The sequence below is a fragment of the Oryctolagus cuniculus genome, chromosome 8, assembly GCF_051225735.1.
Source record: "Oryctolagus cuniculus isolate XC-2025 breed Fujian yellow rabbit chromosome 8, ASM5122573v1, whole genome shotgun sequence".
Classification (NCBI taxonomy): Eukaryota; Metazoa; Chordata; class Mammalia; order Lagomorpha; family Leporidae; genus Oryctolagus; species Oryctolagus cuniculus.
In genome coordinates this window covers 69,692,551-69,717,517 of record NC_142874.1, presented here as the reverse complement: position 1 = coordinate 69,717,517, position 24,967 = coordinate 69,692,551, and the positions used below count along the sequence as shown (strand labels likewise).

Genomic DNA, 24,967 nt, shown 5'->3' with positions numbered 1-24,967 from the left:
ACTTTCTTTCACCACCCAGATGTCAGTGATGGGCTTTCAGTGTAACAGGTGACCAGATCCACATTTGGGGGTTCTATAGGGACACCTAATTTTGGAGTATTTTCTGCTTCATACTCACCTTCCATAGTGAACCCATAAGCCTCCCATATCAGACTGTTGCCAGCCTGGGTGCCTGAATGACTGTGGTTATGATTTGTTGTTTGATGGTGCTTGAATCTGGGAATTATCATTAGAACATCAAAATACAGTTTGATTTGAGATCTTCCTGACAGCTGATGACACTCAATGCCAGTACAATCCACAATCCACTTAGCCTCAAATAACCTTCAACACTGACCATCGCCAATGATCAGGGTCAGGAATTCTAGTCTCTAGTATAGCGACGGCCAGAAACCTACAAATCATCAAATATCTGAGGAAAAAGAGTGCTACAAAAGAGAAGTATGAAGATTAATGTCCATGAAGCCAGTGTTGTGTAGTTGTTCAGCTTTCTGCGACATCAGCATCTCACATGAGCACCACTTAGAGTCCCTGCTGCTCCACCTTTGATCCGGCTTCCGCTAGTGCACCTGGAAAAGCAGGAGAAGGTGGCCTGAGTGCTTGTGCCCCTACCATCCACGTGAAGATCCAGACGGAGTTCCAGGTTCCTGGTTGCTGCTTAGCCCTGCCCTAGCCATTGTGGCTATTTGGGGAGTTAATCAGACACTGAAAAATCTCTCAATGTCTCTCTCCATCTCTCTGAGACTCTTCATTTCAAATAAATCTTAAAAGAAAAGCTAAACTGAAGAATTAACATTGAAGAAATAAAATTAATAAGAATAAATAGATTTTTCAAATGATATTATTAGAGAGATTACAGAACCTACTTCATCCATGAAAATGCATCAGCTGTGGACATTGAATTCACAATTTACATGAATTTACATTTGATTTTCATAATAAAAGCTTATTAGTGAACAAAATACCGAATGAATGTAGCTGGGAAGAGAATTAGTACATTATAAGAATCTTCTAGGGAAGTCTCACAGCATGTACTGCGAAAGTTAACAACTAAACAGCAATAAAAAGAGATGAAACATAGAAGGAAGGCTGAATTGACTTCAGGGAAAGATCTAAAAGTGCCAACATCTGCTTTACAGAGATTCAGAAAGCTTGATCAAGAGATATGAAGGGAAGAAATAATTCTTAGGGCTTCAATATGACTTAATTCTTTGACTTGAAATGATCTCCTAAGAGCTACGCAACATGGATAAACAAAGATATACTCCCTTATACATTCTCAATAAATTTCAAAAAAATAATGCTATACATGAAATTCTCTTTTTTCTTTACTAATTTTTTAATTTTACAGATATACAAGCTTTTTACATATTAATGAAGGATTATGTGGTATTTTGTTGCACATATATTTTGTGTGATGCCCAATCAGGGTAACTGTATTTGTTTCTTGAAGCATTTAACATTTCTTTATAGTGAAAACATCCTAAATGCTTTTAAGGAGCCTAAGAAATACAGGTTCAACAAACAAGAAGACTTTATATTGGAAATTCTGGAATCAGAACGACAATAAGGCATTGCTTTCAAATTTCTATCAAAAAATCTTTATTTTAGAATTCCATCCTTTACAGTGTTGGCTAGAGATTCACTGAATTCAACAGAACTGTAACTCTAATGGCTTAAATGAAATCTGCATTCTACAAGATGTGTCTTACCAAGGCAACCCAGAGATGGGGCAACAATTTTTCTACCTGTTAGTCTCCCAAGTTCCTGCTCTGCAAGGGCCACCATCCCTTGGGCATCTTTATTCACCTTCATAGACATCTAATGACCACACAGTGACTGCCATCCTTGCTTCCCATCCTGGACAGAACAAGAAAGAAGTAGCAAAGAGAAAGCAGCTGTGCCTGTATTGGAAATGCTATTCAACATTATGCCTATATTAAAAGGCAAATTTTTGTGGACATGCCCAGCAGACTTTTCTAGATCGCTCTGTGGTTAGATCCATATCACATGCCCCTAAATTCACTTTCAGGAAGACACATTTCTACCATAAACAATGTTAAGGTTATACTAATAATGAAAAAGAAAACACAGAACAGATATTGGATACACAATCAAGCCTGACTTGCCTTAGTGTGAATCACTGATTCTGGCCCTCCTTTTATTAGTGCACGCTCTGTCCACAGCCCATTAGAATGAGCCATCATAATCACATTTGGAGACAAGTTACAATTACATAGCAAAATGTGCCTGAATAATTCCTTTTTATATCATGGAGCTAAGTAGAAATTTATGAAAGTATTATAATTCTGACATTGAGGATTTTGCTAAAAATCCCAGATTCAGATTGCTTAAATAAGAGGATTAACAGTGTTGCCATGGTAGGATAAAACTTATTACAACAAAAGAAATTAGAAAAAGCAAGTAAATTAGAGTGTTGAAGAAGTGTTCTTGCATTTTTTCCATGCACCTCTGTTATTATTTGAGTATATTAGCAAAGAAGATGTGTTTTTATATATTTTGTGTGATTATTTTAAATACAACACAACTACAAACATGTAGTGTTTTATTAGATATGAATCAATGTCTTCGTCCTCCATCTCACCTAGTTTTGTTGCACACTAATGCCAGTGCATAACAGATCTAGCGAGTCCTCCACACAGCCATCCTTCAACTATTAGATGAGCACAATTATTTTGTTGTTCCTGACTTTTCCTTTGTCCAAACCAAACATTCTTTCTCTCTTCAGTCATAGCTAATGTAGATAGTATCAAATTCCTCACTGCCTCTGCTTTCTTCTCTGAATATACAACCTCTTAAACCATGATACAAATTAAAACACTGTGAATGTGTGTGTGTGTGTGTGTGTGTGTGTGTTTGGTCAGAGGTAAAATAAATCAGGAACATCTATTCTTATAGTTAGAGATTTAATAATGAAGACTAATCCTTTAACTAATGAAGACTAATCCTGCATTTACTTTTTGAAGCAACTCAGTCATACAAGGAGTGCATGCGAAGCTTCCTAGTATTACCTTAAAATTTATAGCTACTGCTGCAGAGGGTTCCCCAAGGCACGGAAGAAATGCCAAAGCTATGGGCACTGAAGGCTCCCCAGCGCTGCCCACAAATGCAAATCACCTATCTGGGAAAGCCTGTTGGATCGTGGGAAAAACACTCTAATTAAGAAGGGACCACTGCTATAAGCATATAGGTCAGATCACAGTCCTTGCTATAGCAGGAGTCAGCTTCCAGCTGTCCTGCTTGCCCACTGCTATCTTGCAGTGTGGTCAGTAAATGTAACTCTGCTTACCGGATCTGACTGCCTAGTAAATTCTTTCCCCCGCTGAGATGCCAGCCTCAGTCAGTCACTTCCTGCAACAAGTACTAATTAGCTATATTTTTGCCTTGCACTTTTCTGATTGAGAACATACTTTCGTTTGGGGGGTGGGGGATGAGGGGTGGGTGTCTTTCCTCAACTACTTGATGAAAATCAATGCTGGTTCAGGCCCATTTTATTCCCAAGCAGTCATGCTACTCTGTCCATCTGAGGGGTTCCTATTAAGTCACCTGTCCAGACTCAGAACAGATGGTGCCAGACTTCTAGAACCACATGAGTTGATTTTTGTGAAATCAGACACAGACTGTATTGTTTACTGGAAAGCACCTAGAACAAGGCAGATCAAGTGGATTCTGGATGTACAATCCTGTATTCTTGGTATACCACTTGATCTCATTTCTCGAAGTGAACATGGAGAATTGAATGCTCATCTTCTGCAAATATTGTTGTGAGCAGTAACAAGATAACAGATGTGAAACTAATTACCTGGTATAATGTGTAGTACATAGTCACAGCCAAAAAAAAAAAAAAAAAAGGGATTATTGCTATGGCTATTGTTGTCATTAACCCAGAAATGACACTGGGTATTTGTGTAGACATCTCTCAAGTTGCAACTTTCAAAGTTCACCCATTTACATTGGGCTGATTTAAATAATCAAGTTGGATCCTTACCACACAGTGATGTCAATTTAGTACATCAATTCCCCAACCTGGTCTTTAGGACTGTAATTTCTCAGAAGCTTGGCCAATGGGTTGAGGGCCTTAATTCCTTGCCAGTCCTCATTAGGACTGTATCTTCCTGTTGTGTAGGTATCACATGCTGGCCAGGTTCTTCCCACATGTGCCAGAAGCAATCTGATGGCCATGTTTCTGATCACCAGGATGGGGCTTCCTAAGCACTCTGGACACTGTGGTTAAATGTAGTGAATGGAGTGCACATTTACCTCTGTGCCAGTTAGGATGTCATCACGGTTAATAAGCTCCAGCACCCAGACTTGTGTCATCTGCTACATGACCCTGTGTGACCCATCACCACTGCATCCGAGCAGGCTAAGCTGTGATTTACATATTATGTATTTGTGTTCATTGAGATTTTTGCTTCTAAATACAGGATCACTTATTTAACCCCTGTTTAATTGTCTTTTTACATTGACTGTCTGCAAGTAGATAGACTATCTAAAGCTTTATCACTCACAGCATTGTACCAACCTATGCTGTATAATAATTTTCTATGAAGGAAAGCCCCTCAGAAAGTTCATGGGAAGTGCACACTATGAAAGAGCTGTGCACGGTGTGGGTGCTGCGGCATAGCTGGCCAAGCTGCCACTTGCAAAGTCTGACTCGCATATCAAAGTATCTCGTAGTCCCGGTTATTTCACTTCTGACCCAACTTCCTGATGATGCAGCTGGCAGTGCATGATGGCTCTAGCACTTGGGATCCTGCCACTTACATGGGAGGCCCAGATGGAGTTCCTGGTTCCTGGCTATGGCTTGGCCCAGTCCTGGCTATTGCAAGCATTTAGGGAGTGAACCAGCAAATGGAGGATTTCTCTCTCTCTCTCTCTCTCTCTCTCTCTTTCTCACTCTCTTGCTCTGTCTTTCAGTACCTTTATTTTATCAGACAAGAGAAATGTTTTGGGGAGGTGCCCAAATCTGGATTGAATTGTACATTCAAGACCTGAATTTACCTATGCTACAATATTTCATTTCTTCAAATTCTAAAACAGTGATTTAAAAAATAGATCTAAGTTTTTAATGGATTTTTCCCTATTATTTGGAATTAAAAAAAAAACAATCTAATTGGAACTTTGTACTTAACCAAAGCAGATAAATTATGACAACTGGTAGAAAATAACAAGAACACTATTTTTTAAATTTTATTGTGGTAAGGATACCAATTTGCTTATTAATGTTTTCCATATTAATAAGCTGTGTGGGTTCTTGCCATGAATTCAGATTAGAATTCTGAATCTTGGCTCAAATACACCAGACAACATGGTAAATTTTTAAGCTTTTTATCCAGTGAGGGAAATGCACAGGAGAGTGAGGGCTCTATCTAAAAGAGAAGGCGAAGCTGAGAGTAGGCCAAAAGCCCCTGCAGCAAGCGTCTGGTTAAGAGCGGTTACAAGCAGCTTAGCACAGGCAGCAAAGCGAACGCAGAGAGCGCAGGTGGCCTGAAGGCCACATGTCCCGAAGGCATGGGGCAACAAGGGCAACAAAGGTCCAAAATGGAGAAAAATGGGCAGCAAGAAAAAAAAAAAGGGTCGGGCCCATCGTGTTTCAGGCCTTTATCCACTTCCAAAGGGGAGTGGCTATGTAGCCCGATTTGCGGGTGGGCATACAGGTGGGGTCAGGTAAGGGCATGAGATCACACAAGGGGGCGTGGTGAAGGTGTGGCCTTGCAGCTCACAAATCTAATCAATTGTGTCCTGTCTGCCTGCCTGCATCAGTAGGAACACTTAATGCAAGACCTGCCCTCCTATCAAGATTTCAAGCGTGGAGTATGTCATTGTTGACGAAACATACAACATTGTCAAGCATTTCTCTCTGGTTTATTCGCTTGCTTAACTGAGTGTTTACAGCATTTGGTTGGCAAACTCCCATTTCCCCTCTCACCAGCTGTTGACAACTACTATTCCACTCCTTGATTCTAGCAATTAGACTATCGTACATACCTCCTAGAGCTGGAATACAGCAGTACTGTCTTTCTGGGACTGGCTTATTTCACTTAGCATAAAGTCCCCAACCCTTACCCATGCTGTTAAATCTAGCAACATGCCTTCTCTTCTTTAAGGCTGATAACATTCCATTGTATGTATATATCACTTTTTCTTTATCCACTCATCTGTTTATAGGATTGCCTTTTTTCCCCACCTGATCAATTACTTTAATTGCAGGTATAGCTAAATCTTTATATAAATTTACGCATATATTTGGACTCCTTTAAATATCATTAATTAGTTATGTGATTTTTTTTAATCTTCACAAGAGCTCGCATGAATGAAAGAGCTCAGCGGGGTGCATTTATCTGAAGTAGCACTACTATTGAGGAGAAATCTGGGCTTTGGACTTCCAGCGGCTAACGCCAGAATAGTCAACAATCAGTCATTACACGTTGGCACTTTATACACATCATTTCTGTTCATTTTCAGAACAGACAAGTGCGCGTTTGTTATGTTTTGCTCTTCCGACGTGAGGGAATTGCTTTGTTTAAAGAATTCCTCCCCCTCTGCGCCTTGGCTGGGACAAAGCAGTGTTCTTAGTCCGGAGAAGCTGACCAAGCGGCCTCTCGGCTCCCACCCCGCTCAGAGAGCCTGGCTCCGCGTGGGGAGTTCTCCCTTCTTCCTCTGGGGAGAGAGCGGTCACAGCGGCTGCCCGCACTGCCGGGAGCCGAGGAGCCAGGTTCTCCCGATGTTAGACTGCATTGGTCCAGACTTGCAAGGCTTCAAAGACAACCTCACTGGCATGCTTCTGGGGCTTGCTCCCTTGTATTTTTCCAATGCTCCCAATACGTCTGTGTGCTACCCAACAGCATTTCAGCAGAGATTCAGTAGAGAAGGTTTGGTAAGAGCGCAAGCCCCGGGGCCCGAACACCTCAGCTCTCTGTTTCCCAATTGTATGATGTGGGGTAAGTCACTTAAGCTGCGTGTGCCTCAGTTTCTCCATCTGTGAAAGGGAACAATAATCTATTATGGGAGGACAGATGAGTGTGTAGTATCAGAACATTTTGTGGCATGTAGAAAGCTCTCTATAGTTATATTTTAGACTATTTTCTTCAGAAATCATGCAGAAGCTGATTCTTACAGCTGCCAGTTCTGACTGATAATTATCAAAATTTCCAGCATTGATGAGGAGACTGAGACGAGTTACTTAGCATTTTAAATTTACAGAAATGTGGATACAAAAATTAAGGGTAGAATTTAGATTTATCTTAACCCCAAATTCCGTTTAGCCCTTTTCATTTTCCTAATTGATACAGGCTGACTTAAAATATCTTGATATCAAACAAATAGAAGCACTCTCATTCAAATGCAGTTGAGTTGGGGGGGGGGAATTTCACTATAAAAATTTTCTTTAGCTTTATCATTATTACATTTTAGGAGACCTTCTCATAGCCTGAAATTCCAATCCCCAATTAAACCACAGGAAAAATGTGTCTGTGTATATAAGATATAGCATGAACCCAATAACTTAATAACACTGTTTATTAAAACTGTCTTGAAGTTAATCCTATTATAACTAGTCAGTGCCCTGGGCAGACAAGATTAGTAAAACAGAATGTGTGTAGTTTTTCTTTAAATTTTTTTTCTCTCCCATCTCATTTCTTTGGCTTCAAAATTCAACGAGCTGCAAAGCTCCACTTTCTCTCTGATCCCAAATGTAGCAAGGTTAGCAGAAACTCTCAATATAAGGGCTTATCTTTCTCCCTTACACTCACCAGGCAGAATTTCATCTCTCCCACTGTGGCTGCAAAGTAAAAATGCATGTTCCAAATCAAACAGTCAAGTATTTCACATTTGGGCTAAGTTTTTTTTTTTTTTTTTTTTTTTTTTGCTATAGTCAAATATATTTTATATCCTCATCAAGGAAATCATCAGAAAAGGGCAACCAGATTCAACCTGATGTCACAAGTCCCACTTCAAATGAATATATTTATGTTTTTAAAGTGATGCTGTGATTCCTTTTGTGTCTCAGAGGCTAATGTTGCTGACTTGATGGGAAATGCAGGAAATTATCCTTTATAGTACACACCAGAATTGCACCATTTACACTCTTTTACACAGAACTAAGCATTGAGCACCGTTCTACCTGTTTAATGTTTATTTATCATTTTATTTATTTAAAAGGTAAAGTGACAGAGAGAGAGAGAGAGACATTTTTCATTCTCTGGTTCACTCCCCAGATGCCCACAACAACTGGGGCTGGGCCAAGAGCAAGCCAGAAGACCAGAACTCTCTCTGCATCTCCCGAATGGGTGGCAGGAACCCATAGAGTTGAGCCATCAGCTGCTACCTCCCATCGCATTAGCAGGAACTTGGATCGGAAGCAGAGTATGCAGGACTCAAACAAGCATTCCAATATGGAATGCGGGTAGAGTTGAGCCTCCCAGGACGCATTAGCAGGAACTTGGATCGGAAGCAGAGTATGCAGGACTCAGGCATTCCAATATGGAATGCGGTATCTCGAGCAGCAGCTTGACTTGCCGCATCTCTCCATGTCATGTCTTTGCAATTTCTCCGTGTCATGCTGTGTAACTTTTCATTTTTTTTCTTAGAATCACTAGTAAGGCATACACTGGACAAACGATGCTGAGAAATTCCCTGTTTATTAAACTGAGCTAATATACATTGTTTTAAATACCATATTATTTGGTATATAGATATAAACATTTTCATCCCTGAATTATACCCTCTACATAATAATATTCCCTTCTTCCCTCACTCTCTGATCCTTGTCATGAATTCCACATTATATGATATTAACATCCCCGATTTTAAGAAAAATAACACATACATGTATGTAAATAATACCCACATATGAAGTGAATACAGAAAAATAAAAATGCTAATTCTAAAAAGAATAAATACCTATAATTTTAAATATTAACCTCCTTTGAAAACTATATGCTACCTTTCTGCAATTATATTTGACTGAATAATTTTCCTGTAATCTCTCTTTTTTGTGTTGGAAGAATAAGTCTTTGTGGTGTTTGAAAATCCATTAAGTGCCTTTACATTGATTTTCTCATTTAATTCTGAAAACAACGGTAGAGGCTGGGTATGGAGGGTTTCACTGCTGCATTGTCTGCTCAGAAGGGGCAGATTGCATTCCATTGCCTGCTAAAAGTGGGCAGAAAACCGGGAATAAACGGCAGAGCTGGGAATTGAATCCATTATCCTAAAGTCTGCACCCATTGTCCTTCCTACCATAGCAGTTTCTCTTGCTAAGCTCCTGTGAGAGTTTGAAAGTGAAATCAGCTGATTTATCTCAGAGATCCTGCCTAGAGCTAGTCTTTAGCAGAAAATGCAATGCTGGGTTTCAGGCCCCTCTGAGGACAAACTCCTATCCATATTTTTTATTTTTTTAAAATATTTATTTATTTATTTATTTATTTATTTATTTATTGCTCGGGCTGACTTGCCCCAATTGGTAGAGTTGGAAACATACCAGGGGATTCCAATTCAATCCCATCAAGGTGGCATGTGCCAATGCCATCTCACTACTCCAAGTGATCAATTTCAGTTCACAATTGATCATAATGAAAGGACTAAGAGTCAAAGGGAGCACATAAACAAGTCTAGTATCTGCTAACACCAACCGATAGAATAAATAAAGGGGAGAGTGATCCAACATGGGAAGTGAGATACTCAGCAGACTCATAGAATGGCGGATGTCCTAAATAGCACTCTGGCCTCAGAATCAGCCCTAAAGGCACTCGGATCTGGCTGAAAAGCCCATGAGAGGATTTCAGGCATGGAAAGCCAAGACACTCTGGCAAAAAGATCTCTGTGAGTGAGATCCCAGTGGAAAGAACAGGTCTTCAAAGAGGGAGGTGCCTTTCTCTGAAGGGAGGAGAGAACCTCCACTTTGACTATGACCGTGTCTAAACAAGATAAGAGTCGGAGAACTCAAGGGGCTTCCATAGCCTTGGAAACTCATAACTGGTGCATAGGGAGATTACTGATGCCATAAACAGGAGTGTCAATTGGTAAAGTCAACAACAGGAGTCACTGTGCACTTACTCCTCATGTAGGATCTCGGTCCTTAACGTGCTGTACACTGAGGCTTAATGCTATAACGAGTACTCAAACAGTATATTTCACTTTGTGTTTCTATGGGGGTGCAAACGACTGAAATCTTTACTTAATGTACACTAAACTGATCTTCTGTAAAAAAAAAAAAAAAAAAAAAAAAAAGAAAGAAATTTTCAATTCCCAACTTGACTCTCACTGGGATTAAACATGACAATAGGTCTGATCTGATTTCATCATCATTTTAAAAAAATCATCTATTATTTTTCACTTTATGTTTCTGTGTGGGAGCAAACTGTTGAAATCCTTACTTAAGGTATACTAAGCTGATCTTCTGTATATTAAGATAATCGAAAATGAATCTTGATGTGAATGGAAGGGGAGAGGGAGTGGGAAAGGGGAGGGTTGTTGGTGGGAGGGACGGTATGGGGGGGGAAGCCATTGTAACCCATGAGTCGTACTTTGGAAATTTATATTCATTAAATAAAAGATAAAAAAAAAAATAAAATATTTATTTCTTTATTTTTATCAACTTGAAACGCAATGAGAGAGACAGCACATGTGCATGAGAGAGACTAGTTGCTGTACTCCCTTTTACGCCCACAACAGCTAGAGCTGGGCCAGCCCATAGCCAAGAGCCACCAGTACCATCTGGGTTTCCCATATGGGTGGCAGGAACTCAAATCCTTGTGCTGGGCCGGCGCCATGGCTCACTAGTCTAATCCTCCACCTGTGGTGCCGGTACTCTGGGTTCTAGTCCCTGTTGGGGCGCCGGATTCTGTCTCGGTTGCTTCTCTTCCAGGCCAGCTCTCTGCTGTGCCCAGGAAGGCAGTGGAGGATGGCCCAAGTCCTTGAGCCCTGCACCTGCATGGGAGACCAGGAGGAGGCACCTGGCTCCTGGCTTCAGATCTGTGCAGCACCAGCTGTGGCGGCCATTTTGGGGTGAACCAACGGAAGGAAGACCTTTCTCTGTCTCTCTCTGTCTCTCTCTGTCTCACTGTCTAACTCTGCCTGTCCAAAAAAAAAAAAAAAAAAAAAAAAAAAATCCTTGCACTGTCCTCTGATGCCTCCCAGGATGGATGCATTAGCTTGGAACTGGATCAGAAATGGAGTCAGGACTCTCTTCGGTGGGGTGGGGATGCCCCAGGGGAGGCTCACTCACTGCACCACAACCCTTGCTTCCAGGTGGATGTTTTGTTTTCCAGTGTCTCTCCCTGCAGGCAACTCCAGGACTCAGAGGACAGACAATGAGTAACATGGCGTTGGCACCCAGGATGTGTCCATTATGTGTTTATTAAAGGGATACGTGACGTCTGAATGTGGTTGTGATGTCGTGGAACGACCACTCGGCTTGGATGTGAAATGTCTGTCACAGGCTCAAGGGATCCCTTTATACTCCGTATTCCCATGAAAATCATCATCCCTGAGACCAAATTTTATCATATATGAAAAAGGGGGGCTTGACTGAGACGTTCAAGACGGTTCTCAGGTTGGTGATTGCTGTAAGACAATGAAGGTGCCCTTGTCAGGGTCCCACTTGCTCCCAGAGGTTAGCCATCGCTGCCTTTCACTTCTCAGGCATCTAGTTCCTTGTTCCCTACACTGTTCTGCCCCGGCACCTCAGCAATGCAGAACTCCGTGGGTCAAGTTTCTCTGTTGATGGAGAGTGACAGATAATAAACCCCTCAATGTGCTTAGACCAGCTCTTATCACTTTTAAGAAAGGAACACTAGGCCGGCGCCGCAGCTCACTAGGCTAATCCTCCCCCTTGCGGCGCCAGCACACCGGGTTCTAGTCCCGGTAGGGGCACTGGATTCTGTCCCAGTTGCCCCTCTTCCAGGCCAGCCCTCTACTGTGGCCAGGGAGTGCAGTGGAGGATGGCTGGAGTGCTTGGGCCCTGCACCCCATGGGAGACCAGGAGAAGTACCTGGCTCCTGGCTTCGGATCAGCGCAGTGCACCGGCCGCGGCGGCCATTGGAGGGTGAACCAACGGCAAAAGGAAGACCTTTCTCTCTGTCTCTCTCTCACTGTCCACTCTGCCTGTCAAAAAAAAAAAAAAAAAAAAAAGTAACACTGTAGACAGAATTTATTTACTTTTTTTTATAATCAAAATATTTACTTTTAAAATTTATTGTAAATTTTAAAATTTACAATAAATGAATTATTTTACTTGAACAAAAAACATATTTTCATTATTTAATTTTTTTCATAAGTCTTTGAAAATGATGCATGTTGATAATTATTTGCAGTACCCATGGTTGATGTACCATGTTCACAACCACACAGTTCAACAAGGAATTTAAATTCAGTCAATAATTCCAAGGTGACAGTTTTATCTACAAAGCCTTCATTTCTATTTCAGCCAATTAACATAATGGAATAATTCAGAGCACTCATTTAAGCTGATCCAAACAGTATTGAAAAAAAGTAAAGGGAAATTTGCAGACACATTTTTAAACCCGAATTACAAACTCTCTGTACCAGAAAATTGATATTTTATTAGAAAATGTTATTTTAAAGGTGAACTTACTGAGCTTCTGAGTTTAAAAAAAGAAAAGCTGAAAACAACCACAAAATACCTTCTTCCTTCTTGAGTTTTGAATGAATGATGTAATTTTTGGCCATAGTTTAAGAAAAGTCCCATTACACCCGAAGCACATGAAATTGCTTTTGTGTTTTGAAGACTGTAGTGCACAGGCTAAGCACAACACACAGGGAGCTCAGTGGGATTTCCCAGCTCACTTTCTGATGAAGCCAATGCTCTCTTCCATGGTAGATGAGCTGAGACAACAGGGGCAGAGTTCTTATTTCTAGGAAAAAGATCTTCCTCTCTGCATTGCTCTGGCCCTATAAACCAACCAGGGTTGCATTCCCAGGTCTATTTTCCCTTCCTGTTCAAAAGTGACATATATACAGCACCATGCTCTAAGTTATGCGTCCATCCATAGCCTTGGCAGCTCATGACAAGAGCCTTGGTGATTACAGACGTCATAAATAAGAGTGTCAGGAGTCACTGTGCACTTGCTCCCCATGTAGGACCTCTGTCTTTAATGTGTTATATTATAAGAGTTAATGGTAAAACTAGTCTTCAAACAGTACTTTATCCTTTGTGTGTCTGTGTGGGTGCAAACTGTTGAAATCTTTACTTAGTATAGAATTGATCTTCCGTATATAAAGATAATTAAAAATGAATCTTAATGAAGAGTGGGAAGGGAGAGGAAATAGGAGATGAAATGGTTTGCGAGTGGGAGGGTGGTTATGCTGGGAAGAACCGCTACAATCCAAAAGGTATACTTTCGAAATCGATATTTACTAAATAAAAGTTTTCTACCAAAAAAAGCAAGAGGCCAGTGCTGTGGCACAGGAGGTTAAAGCCCTGGCCTGCTGGTGCACTCCCCAAATGCCCATCACAGCCAGGAGTGGGCCAGGCTCAAGCTGGGAGCTGAGAAGACAACTATCATTTCCGGCATGAATGGCAGGGTCCTAACTGTGGTCTCCCAGGGCGCACAATAGCAGAAAACTGGAGCTGGTAGTGGAGCTGAGCCTAAAGCCAGGCACCCCGATTTGGAATGTGAGTGTCCCAAGCAGCATCTTCACTGCTCCACCAAACACCCCTCCCTTCTCTGGTTTCTGAACTAATTCCATTAGTGTCTTATGTATTCTTGAAATCTTCATGAAACCCACCAGCCATATAATAAGCAATAGATATTAATAATGCACTAATTACATGTTGTAAAATAACTAAGAAAAAATAAGAAATTACTAATGCCTTTAATGAGGATACAATCTAGTTTGTGAGACAATGACTATAGCAAAAGTCAAATAATACCATATAATCATTTGGTAAATGATGTCAGAAGAAGGCCAACCAGCAAGGTCTGATGTAATTCTTTGTGCAACAAGAGTTGAATTTACAAGCAGATGAGCTAAGGGGGCAGCATGGGAACAAGAATCTTCATGAAGGCAAAGGGAAACAGCATGGCAATCAGAGCTATGAGCTGTGGGGAGCAACCCGGACTGGACTGAGTTACTGGAATTAAGACTTATTCTATGCATCTGCTCTCCCACAATATGGCGCTGGGAGAGGAGAAAACAGCTTCTACGCAGCTGCCTCTTGCCAACTTGAGTGATGACCTACAGGAGCTGATCCTGCTCCTGATTGGAGGAGAGCAGCGTACTCGGCGTGTGGGCAGCCAAGTTAGGATTGGCGGAGGAGGACTATAAAGGAGGAGAGAGACGGCATGCACCAGGAACATCTAAGGGGAGCATCTGAAGGAACACCTGTGCAGCCCCCGAGAGAGCCGGCCGGCGGTGTGCCGCTCCCCTGCGGAAGTGGGGAATGTGGCAGGGGGAACCGCCCTTCCACGGAGGTGGAAGGGTCGGTAGCCAACCCGGGAAGAACCAGCAGCAAACCCGGGGAGGGCCGAGCAGACAAAAGAACAGCGCAGGGTCCTGTGTCGTTCCTCCACGAAGACGGGGAGCGACAATGAGCCTTGGAGCGCTCTGGTAGCATTAGGTGCTCTTACAGGGTAACTTGACCAAGAATGATGGCAAGTATTCTTATCCCTACTTAACTGAGAAAAACAGAACTATCAAAATTGAAACTCATACTCTGGCCTCTGTTGTCTAATCCCTGTTCTAAGCTCAACCTTGACCATGTGACTGAGTATGTGTTACTTCTTAATGTTGTTATTTTGCTTTTTGTTTTGGAAGGGATGGAAGAATTAATTCACTTTTAATTGCAAATTAGTATTCCACATTATCTTTTTTCATACAGGTGACTGTAGTGTTACTGAAATCGGACCAGACCCCCTAAAATCTACACTAAAATGTGGCCCTTTAAAGTTCCATAGAAATGTTATCCGGGGTGCCACATGCGCTACCGGAATTTGGGGTGCCTTACGATTTCACCACGGGCTTATTACTAAATCCCCAATGTTAATAAGCCCAAGAGGGTTCTTGCCTAATATTTAGAGAAGAATTCTAAATACCGGCACAGATAAACGAGGCAGCATGGTACCTTTTAGGGTTTTATTTAGTAAGAAAGGTGCATAAGAGAGTGAGAGATAACTAGGGGTTCATACCAAGCACCAGGAACCAGCCAAGTGGAAGAGCATCTAGGCCAGGAAGCCTAGAGCACATGGCCCTGAAGGCACGAGGCTACAGCAAGCCCCCTCCTGACAAGAGGCCAGGGAAGAAGAGCAGACCACCGGCCCACACAGTGTCCCCGCTTTTAAACCACTCCAAAGGGGAGTGGTTAATTAATCTGACTGGCTGGTGGGCACCCAGGTATGGCCAGGTAGGGGAATGAGGTCACACAGGGGCGTGGTGAAGGCGTAGTCTTCCAGTTCACAAATCTGATCAATTTTAACCTGTATGCCTGCCTACTTCATTACTACCTTTATGAAACAGAAGAAGCTAAAGCAAAGGAAACTCCAGGTAAGGACTCTGGTCAGGAATGTGGAAAACTACAAGGCACCAGATTACGAATTTTGTTCTTAAATAAGTCACCAAAAGGAAAGCATCCAGGTCATGGATTATACCGTTTCTCTGCCGCATATGGCCAACCTTTATCCTTTTGACCCCAAAGAGTTCATAAACCTTTTTTGTCTTTAGCATTCACACAAAGACTAATGTGCCTAACTTGGAATTCTAATCACTGCTCCAATTCAGAAATTAGCAAGGAGTTTTAAGTGCCAGGTGTCAAGCTGCTTGCCCCACATCATCAAGAATAATCAAGAGTGGAATATCTTTGATAACTACTTATCCAAACATGCTATCATCAGTTGGAAATTTCACTTATAAAAAATCAGCTATGCTGTAGGAGGAAAGAAATCGTTAAATCACAGACAGCTCTCTCCTACATCATGTAGGCATTCTGAAGGTCAGATTGCAAGCTGAGTGTCTGCCTTCTTCCTGGAAAACAATGCAAGGGCGCTGGAGGAGGATGTGCCAGCAGTTATTGTATACATTTACAGAAAACTGCAGGGAAGGAATTTAATGAAATCAATAGCTGAGCTCCTTGAAAACCCTAATCAGGGACTAATGAAAGTCCCAAGCCTTTTCTCAATCAAACGAAACAAGGGAAGTGTCACTTTGACATCAAAGACCAGCCTCTGCAGCCTTGAAGTAGTTTTCCTAATAAAAACACAAAGCAGGAAATGGAAGGGAGGTTGGGCAGAAAGGTAACACAATTCCTTCAGTGGTGTGTGATCTCTTTTAACCCTTATTTCCCTGATGCAAAAATCGCCATGATGTCCTTTTGTTATTTCACTTTGAAGGATTACTCTATAGTATAAATGGTTTTAATAAATTCTTTCTTTCTTTAATTAAAAAAAAAGATTTTTTTTCCTTCCTGGACTTTGGCCTACATATTGATGAAAGCTTTCTTCATACACATAGTCAAATGGTGGTAAAAGGAACCATGATGAAGCAGACAAGTCAACAAGAAAGGCTACTGTGGCTAGAGACATTTGAATTCTCCTTTTCCCCTATATTGAACTACTTTGGTATATAGGACCACAACTTCCACATTTTACATCTAATAGTAAAGAGTAAGCATAATTGTTCCTTTAGTCCACAGTACTTACTTACTCCTGGCAGCCTGAAAAGGTACCTCTTCATAGAAGAACTGTTAAACTGAGTATTCCATCTCCCTTTGCAAAGGACTTTGCATATGAATAGAACTTTCAGACAACCTAAACAGGGCTGTCTACCCAGATGCTTCAGAAATGGGCTTCTGGTAGCTTTGGGATCTTCATGGAAGGAAGGCCTATACTTCCGGGAATGGAGAAGTCCCTACCTACCTGTACTTCCGGGGAAGAAAAGTCCTTGTCAAGGTCCCCGCGGGTGCCTAAAGGTCAACCAATGAGGATCAGACCTGCCTCAACCTTTAACCCCCCCACACACCCTGTATCTATAAAAGGAGCCCTCCCAACCTCTGACACGCGACTTCCCTGGCCCCCGCTCTGTTGGGACCCTGGAACCTCGCCCAGGAGAGCTGAATCCCAATAAAAGCTTGTGAATTAATTGATTCATCTGCCTGGGAATATTTGTTATGCGCGGGACACCTTGCAGCTTCAACTGTTTTTCTAGGCCAGTAATTTCTGAAACATCCTGGTCTCACAACCCTTTCTAATTCTTATAACTAACTGAGGATTGCATTTCCAATGTCTGTCTTGTTACAGGAAGCTGGTTTATTATAGGAATTTCTAATTTCAAGGTATTGAAATAAATTGTATTGGTTGAAATATATAAAGGAAATATAGCCTCACTAGAATTTTTAATTGAAAAAGGGAGGTCTATTTTTTAACATACTTTTTAGAAAATTCACATATTTTTCTTTCATACTTCACCAAAAATTGACAAGTGGTACTTTCTGAAACTTAAGTTGCACCATGATGTCCATAACTGTATTAATCAACATAGTGGGTTGTTTTTAAATATTTAGTTACTTATTTATCTGAGAGACAGAGTGAGAAGGAGAGAAGTGGAAAAGAGAGAGAGGAAAACAGAGAATCTTCCATCCAATGGTTCACTCCCTTAATTAGCTTCAACAGCCAAGACTGGAGCAAGCAGGAGGCAGGAGCTTAAAACTCCATCCTGATCTCTCATATGAGTGGCAGGAATCCAAATATGAAGAGTCAGATGAGTTAATAAAAAGTCAGGGTGGGGCCTGCGCCGTGGCTCACTAGGCTAATCCTCCACCTGCGGCGCCCCGGATTCTGTCCCGCTTGCTCCTCTTCCAGGCCAGCTTCTCTGCTGTGGCCCAGGAAGGCAGTGGAGGATGGCCCAAGTGCTTGGGCCCTGCACCTGCGTGGGAGACCAGGAGAAGCACCTGGCTCCTGGCTTCGGTTCAGCGTGGTGATCAGCTGCAGTGGCCATTACGGGGTGAACCAAGGGAAAAAGGAAGACCTTTCTCTCTGTCTCTCTCTCTCTCACTGTCCACTCTGCCTGTCAAAAAAAAAAAAAAAAAAAGTCAGGGTAGACCTGGTGGAAATTTAGGGTGTGAAATGCTTGCTTTCCCCAAGTTACCTTTAGCAAGATCAAAAGTGCTGGTACCATTCCTTCGGAATTCCCAGTTTTACCATGAGAATAGCAAGGGAGAGTGATTCCATCCTCCTGAGCTTACAGTTTTTTGTAACAACACCCTTCTGGATGGCTTTTTTTTTCGTCAGCAAGCCAGACAGGGCAAATAAGATTACAAATCAGTCTTTTGATGAGTTTTGTCCCCACATTGTAACTGAATGTCAAGCTGGTAAGTTTTTCTTCTTCCCCAAAATTGTGCTTTAAAACCTCAGTAGTGGGGCAGGCGCCATGGCGTAAGCAGGTTAAGCTGCTGCCTGCAGTATGGGCATCCCATATGGGCACCGGTTCAAGTCCCAGCTGCTCCACTTCCAATCCAGCTCTCTGCTGTGGCCCGGGAGGGCAGTGGAAGATGGCCCAAGTGCTTGGGCCCCTGCACCCACGTGGGAGACCAGAAAGAAGGTCCTGGCTCCTGGCTTTGGATCTGCGCAGCTCCAGCTGTTTCGGAAAATTGGGGAGTGAACCAGCAGATGGAAGACTTTCTCTCTCTCTCTCTCTCTCTCTTTCTCTCTCTCTCTGCCTCTCCATCTCTCTCTGTGTAACACTGACTTTCAAATAAATAAATAAATAAAAATCTTTAAAAAAAAAACCCCTCAGTACCACCAGCCCCTTCAGGTTTTGCCTCTCTTGGAGCCCCCTCCATGCCACTCTGGCTGGAGGTCCCTGACTAATAAATCTTGCTTTTAAATCTCTATTTCTTTCCTTCTGGAAATTCTTCCACGTGAGACAAAGAGCCGGGGTAATATTTTCTCCTCTAACACAAGTACATGGACAATCATCTGCTGCCTTCCAGGAACAGTAGCAGGAAGCTATATCATTAGCAGAATAGCTGGGTTTAAAACTGACACTGAGTCAATCAAATTTGTAAGCTCAATAACAGGGACTAGCGTGTGGCACAGTGAGTTAAGCTGCTGGCTGTGATACTGGCATCCCATATGAGTGCCGGTTCCAGTTCTGGTTGCTCAATTTCCAATCCAGCTCCCTGTTGATGGGTCTGGGAAAACAGCAGACAGTGACCAGTGACTGGGTCCCTGCTAATATAAGTAGGCAGATAGGATTAAAACCATTAGATTTGTGAGTTGGAGACCACGCTTTTGCCTTGTCCCTTTTCATTATCTCACACCCCTACCTGACCTCACCTGTACGCCCACCTGCCAATCAGACTACATAATCACTCCCCTTTGGAAGTGAATGGAAGGCCTGGAGCATGTTGGCCCCCTTGCTTTCCCGTGCCTCCAGACACATGACCTCCTGGCCACTCTCTGCTTTCCTGCCTACTATGCTCCATGCGGCTCCTGGCCTGCTCTCTGCCTGATATAGCCCCAACTTAGTCTCTATACTTTCTCCCTTAAATAAAGCCCTCACTTTCCTGCAGATTTTTATCCCTGAATAAATGCTAAAAACTGTACCATGTTGCCTGTTTCATTTATAAGCAGCTGATATTTAGAATTCTTACTTAAATATACAACAAGAGCACTCAAAATTTTGAGTAAAGGTCTCCGATTTCACTGCCATCCACACAGGAGACCCAGTTGGATTTCCAGGCTCCTGGCTTTGTCCTGAACCAGACCCTGCTATTGTGGGAGTGAAACAGTGGATGGAAGATCTCTATCTCCCTTTTTTATTTCCCTCTATCTCTGTAACTGCATTTCCAGTAAACAAAATACACCTTAAAAAAAGGTGAAAAATAAAAAATAAACTCTGTTATAGTAAAATCCAATAGCTTAATTTTTCTTTGAATTAATATTTCACCATGCATGCTTTTGTAAATTCATACATTGATCCTATGAAAAATTTATTGAATTATGTAGATCTTCCCCATGTTGACATATTAAAACAAATATTAATATTAAAATAATATTTTTAAAAGCTATTGTTGGGTTGGGGCTGTGGCATAGAGGGATAAGCCTCTACCTGTGGTGCTGGAATCCCATATGAGTGTTGGTTCTAGTCCAGGCTGCTCCTCTTTTGGTCCAACTCTCTGTTGTGGCCTGGGAGGGCAATGGAAGATGGCCCAAGTACTTGGGTCCCTGCAACCATGTGGGAGACCTAAAAGAAGCTCCTGGCTCCTGGTTTCAGGTCAGCTCAGTTCTGGCCATTGAGGCCATCTGGGGAGTGGACCAGCAAACGGAAGAGCTTTCTCTCTGTCTCTCCCTCTCTCTGTCTGTAACTGTACTTCTCAAATAAAATATTTTTTAAAGAAAAATGTTTTTTAAAAAAAGCTGTTGTTGTTATGGGTGAAATGGTGGTGAAGAACAAAAACATTGGTTCTCATCTCACATAGAATTTTCACGTGGACAAAAGCAGAGAGCAAAGCAAGATATATTTAATCAGAAATCTCCTACCACAGCAGCCAGGAGGAGCGCTCCAAGAGAGGCAGACCTGAGAAACTGGAGTGTCATTCAGGGAACAATCAATCAAAGGCTGGGGAATTGTATTACTGTCTGCTCAGCTCAAGATAAAACAACAAAGCCATCAGAAGGGTAGGACAGGTACCTTCTTTCTAGAAATGGAAGGATGAGGTGGCGCTTTGCTTTTGTCTTGCTAAAGGCAGCTTCTGGGGAGAAGCGTGCATCTTTCACACTTTTAAAGGGACACCCCCTTTTCTCTGTTCAACAAGGACCTGACCTAGCTACCTATGGCCCATCTAATTGTCACACTGTCATCATCAGTTTCACCAGAAAAGTCTTTATATATTGAAAGTTGCGGAGCACATAGTGCTAGACACAAGATTTCCAAAATTCTTTTTTTTTTCTTTTTAAGATTTATTTATTTATTAGAGAAGCAGAGTTACAGAGAGAGGGAGAGACAAAGAGAGAGGTCTTCCATCTGCTGGTTCATTCCCCAAATGGCTGCAAGGCCAGAACTGGGGTGATCCAAAGCCAGGAGCCAGGAATTTCTTCTGGGTCTCCCCCATGGGTGTAAGGGCCCAAGCACTTGGGTCATTTTCCACTGCTTTCCCAGCCTACTAGCAGGGAGCTGGATAGGAAGAAGAGCAGCCAGGACATGAACTGGTGCTCACAGGGGATGCCAGCACCACAGGCAGAGGCTTAATCTATTACCCTACAGCGCCAGCCCCAAGATTTCCAAAATTCTAATTTTTACCTGAACTTTTGTATCTCAGCAAAGTAACAAATGCTGTCAATTGCTTGCTTTGAAGTGATAGACGCATTTCATTCATCTTTGAGACAATGCAAGCCAGATACAAATACACAGATCAGAATAATCAAAGATTATCTGCTTGTCATTGAGTCAAAGAAAAAATGGTGTTTCACACACACACAAAAGCACCTAATTCAGCCTGCAGCTCAAATCATCACAATATGCTTTCACTTGTTTGATCATTTCTTTGTATGCACCTAACAGAAGTGCTCTATGTATACTCCAGTTTTGTCACATAAATGTTAAATAATTACGTGTTCTCAAGGAAGATTTTAAGAAACCAGCCCTAGTTACTGTTTTATTACAGACATCCTTCAGTGATAGAGGCAATTATTTTTAACCTGTGAGTGCTCCACCTACAATGGAGTGGAGGCATGGAAGCTTTATACATCCTTGCTTTTCACCATCAATGTAAATGCCAACACAATGAAATAGAAAAGTAACATTGCCATGTTATTATGAAAAAATGATTTTAAACTCAGAGACCTCTGAAAGTGCCTCAGTAGCTCCCAGGAGCCTACAGATTGTGCTTTGTGACTGCTCTATAACATGAAAGGGTTGCAATTTTATCATTCAATGCTCATTAAAGGAAATCCTTGAATTATACATGAGTTAGAAGTTTTCTATTTGTAAATGTGTATAGATATGTAAGAACCATATTAATAATTGCTCACAAAATTGCATAGTGATCAAAAATTTTATGAACTTAAATACAGTGAGATTTTATTAAATTTTTGGATGTATTATTTGTTATGGTTCATTCCCCAATTGGTTGCAATGGCCGGAGCTGCGTTGATCCGAAGCCAGGAGCCAGGAGCTTCCTCCGGATCTCCCACGGGTGCAGGGGCCCAAGGATCTGGGCCATCTTCTACTGCTTTCCCAGGACATAGAAGAGAACTGGATTGGAAGTGGAGTAGCCGGGATTAGAACCAGAGCCCATATGGGATGCCGGTGCTTCTGGCCAGGGCGTTAACCTGCTGCACCACAGTGCAGCCCCTTATTGGGAGAGAATTTAAATCTCCCGATACTATTTTCTATAGGTTACAAAATACACAGAGTTAAAAAAAAATGTGTTTTGGGCACCCCTGGCTCTTCACACAAATGAATTAAATAATAGTGTTAGGCTCAGTAGTTGGGACGCCAGAATCCCATATTGCAATATTGGAGTTTGACTCCCTATTCCAGCTCCTGATTCCAGTTCCCTGTTAATGCATGCTCTAGGAGGAAGCAGTGGTCACTCAAATAGCTGTCTTCCTGCCACCCACTTGGAAAACTTGGATTGATTCCTAGATCCTGGCTCTAGCCTCCTTGACTGTTGTAGGCATTTGAAGACTGACCCAGAAGATGAATGTATTTCTTCTTCCCACCCCCAATAAATGGATAAATACATAAGTAAATGAGTTAAGTAAAATATTATTACCTCTAATGGGACAAAAGTGCTTCTGATACTAAAAGGAATGCCAGGGAGAGTTAGACTATTTCATATTAATGACGTTATAGTATTTTTCAGTTATCAATGAAAGCTAGTTTCATAATCTATTCTAATTAATTCACTCAGTATTTTTTGGAGACCAGAGCTGGTGACCAGGCATGGCTTGTGTTCAGGATAAAGCACAAGCTCTGCCCTTAAAATGCTTACTGCTATGCAGAGTTGAATATACTATAAAGGGGGGGGGGTGCTATAACAAACCTAAAATGCGTGAGACTATAACATTACAAATATAGAGGGTGCAACCTAAGTCCAGATGGAGAAGCAGAGACAGCTGCATGGAGGAGGAGAAATTTGGAATTGATTCTCCAAAGACAAGTACTTAAAATAATAATAAAAATGCATGTGGTCTGTACTTGTTTTTTTCAGTGCTTGTACTAGGAAGGTACAAGCATTTTCCTGATTTTACAGATGTTGAATCTGAGTCACAAGTGGTTAAAAAAACGGTCCATAGTCAAACAGCTAATGAATATTTTAACCAAGCAGTTCAACTTCAGAGTTTATGCTTTTGATCACTGTGCTGCAATCTGAAACGACATGGAATCTAAAATTATTGTAAAAATTACTCAATCCTGGGATCTCTATGTTCTATATGAGCATCTATTTTGTGCACCAAAGGAAGGAGCACGCTAGGCAGAAATGTTGGGGAGTCTGGTGGGAATGCACTCCATTCTGCTCCAGCTCTACTTTGAAGTCAGACTCGGGTAGACACTCACAGGTTCGGAACAGTCACAGTGTTACATGCTTAAAAGCAATAACTGCCTCTTACTACAGCTGAAGTTTAAAACCTCCAGTGTTTAGAGGCTGAGGTCCATCTTGTTGATTTTCTTTCTAGGAGATCTCAGAAATCAAGATACGGAAAAATATTTGGGTTGGTTCAGGGTTAATAATAAAACAGGAATTGGGGACATTTCCAAGGAGTGGGTAAAGTCATGAACTCTGGGCTTTAGGTGCGATTGAAGAAAACCCTGACAGAGAAAAGTCTGAACTCTGTTCTTTTTACTTCTGACTTTTCTACCTAGAAAAAGGGCATTCAGTCTGGAATTGGATGAGTAACACTGATAAAAAAAAAAAGATAGATTGAAATCCAAGATAATGGGAATATCGTTGTGAGTAGGTGGAGTTTCTAATGTGTGTTTCCTCTCCCAGAAAAGAAAAAAAGAAATAGAAGAAGTTAATATCTGGAGTCTGACTGCTTGGGTTAAAATGCTGGTTTTTGTGATAATGAGACAATTATTTAAACTCCAAGCCTGCCTAGGTATAAAATGAGGATGACAGCTGTGGTTTAACAGGAACATTATCATAAGGATTAACTGAGTATAACCAGGGAATGTGCACATCAGTGGTGGGCGCAGTGCAAGGATTTGACATAAACTGGCTCTTGTTACTAATACTGATGCCAGTATTATCATAGACCAAGGGAATAAATACATGGAGATGATAAAGCATTCAATCTATCGTAGGTTTCTGATGTTTAAAGATATGCTGTGCAAGTCTGACTGTTTCAAAAGAGATTTAAGTACATTGCTCTAGAAAAGGGAAGATTTGGTAAAGAGAAGTCTCTGATCTCCAGGATATTATGATTTCAAGTTATGGAAGAAGATGCTTCATTATAATTTCTCTGAGTGGGTTTGTACAAGTGAACTTCAATCTTACTCAATTTACATGATTACATTCTCAAATTAAAATCATCTGTTATTGCTATAATTCTGCAAGGTGTATAAAACTTTGTTCGGAAGCAAAAATAATCTAAAAGGAGCACAGAGTGGGGTGGGCATTTAACCTGGCAATTACGCTGCTGATTAGGACTCTTGCATCCCCTGTCAGAGTGCCTGGGTTCAATTTCCTACTCCTCCTTCCTGCTAACGCACTCTGCAGGGCAGTGGTTGGCGGCTCAAACGCTTGGATCCCTCTCAAACCACATGAAAAACTTGTACTGTATTTCTTTTTTTTTTTTTTTTTTTTTTTTGACAGGCAGAGTTAGACAGAGAGAGAGACAGAGAGAGAGAGAAAGGTCTTCCTTCCATTGGTTCACCTCCCAACAATCCGAAGCCAGGAGCCAGGTACTTCTCCTGGTCTCCCATGCGGGTGCAGGGCCCAAGCACTTGGGCCATCCTCCATGTACTGTATTTCTGATTCCTG

The 24,967-nt window shown here is 41.7% G+C and overlaps 1 long non-coding RNA gene across 2 annotated transcripts in view; it reads left to right on the top strand.

Annotated features, from left to right (window-relative positions):
* The first annotated feature begins 6,609 nt into the window (after positions 1 to 6,609).
* Positions 6,610 to 24,967, top strand: part of LOC149125043 (uncharacterized) — a 29,931-nt gene continuing 11,573 nt past the window's right edge. The window contains exon 1 of one of the 2 annotated variants that reach the window (XR_016212562.1): positions 6,610 to 6,965. This is a non-coding gene — a long non-coding RNA (uncharacterized LOC149125043). The remainder of the gene's footprint in view (positions 6,966 to 24,967) is intronic. The other variant, XR_016212563.1, reaches the window with a different exon arrangement.